Source organism: Etheostoma spectabile, chromosome 4 (assembly GCF_008692095.1).
Source record: "Etheostoma spectabile isolate EspeVRDwgs_2016 chromosome 4, UIUC_Espe_1.0, whole genome shotgun sequence".
NCBI lineage: Eukaryota > Metazoa > Chordata > Actinopteri > Perciformes > Percidae > Etheostoma > Etheostoma spectabile.
Window position 1 is genome coordinate 29,912,781 of NC_045736.1, and position 997 is coordinate 29,913,777.

At 37.5% G+C, this 997-nt stretch overlaps 1 protein-coding gene across 4 annotated transcripts in view; it reads left to right on the plus strand.

Annotated features, from left to right (window-relative positions):
* Positions 1–997, plus strand: part of arhgef10la (Rho guanine nucleotide exchange factor (GEF) 10-like a) — a 190,549-nt gene that overhangs the window by 99,501 nt on the left and 90,051 nt on the right. The gene's annotated exons all lie outside the window — the stretch shown is intronic.

Genomic DNA, 997 nt, shown 5'->3' on the forward strand with positions numbered 1-997 from the left:
ATATGAGACTAGATATCGTCTTAGATTTTAGATATCGTAATATCTTAACCCTCTGAGCCCGAGACACTCGCCCACGAGTAAAAAAGTACCTCTGATTCATAGTTTAATAACTTTTGAACCATACGGGCGATTTACTCACTTTCAGTTTCGTTTAAATCCTGACGTTTTCGGCTTTACGGCGGTCTTTTCCCTGTCTTTCTAGCCTCTACAGGGATTTTCTATCCAGCCTGGAACTTCAGCTTCTTTGGGCTTTAAATCCATACTGTTATATCCAAGATTGGTCCACTTTATGTCCATAATTCATCGCGTTTTGGCTCATTTCTGCCGCTGAATCGTTCGTCTAATCTCTGATCTCTCGCTCTGTGTCTGTCCTGTCTATTGTTTCAGGAAGTACATGCACATATATGGGAGATAAAGGAACCCCTCTTGTATGGAAGGCCAGAGGGGACAAAAATGCCTATCCTCTATGGAAGGCCAATGTGCACTATTTAGACACATTTTGCTTGTATAACATTGCTGTGGGTGTAATATCAATAATAATGACATTATTATGTTTATATTGGCTATAAATGTCATGAGAGCAAAACGTCTTGACTTTTTTGAAAAAATGCATGTATTTTGTCAACTGTATAAGTTATAATGATTATTTTCTTCACAGTGTGACTCCCAAGACATATGACAAGTGTTTTAGAAAGGAAAATGGCTTAGGTTTTACTTATATGTCTGATATCATACATATCTGGAAGATTCATTTATTATTTATTTATTTTCTAAAGGCCCTACAACCATTTTTAACATGCAAGTGCCCTCACTGCACCCCAATATTCCAATAACCCAGTTTGTCCTAAAAAAAATGATGTTCATATCTGACTGTAGACAACGGGTTGATGTTTTGCAAGCTTTTTTATAAATAAATCCAGCGGAATTAAACTGTAAAAATGGCCTCAGGGCCCAGAGCGTCAACATGGTAAGTGTTGTCTTTACCTGGTTTTACAGG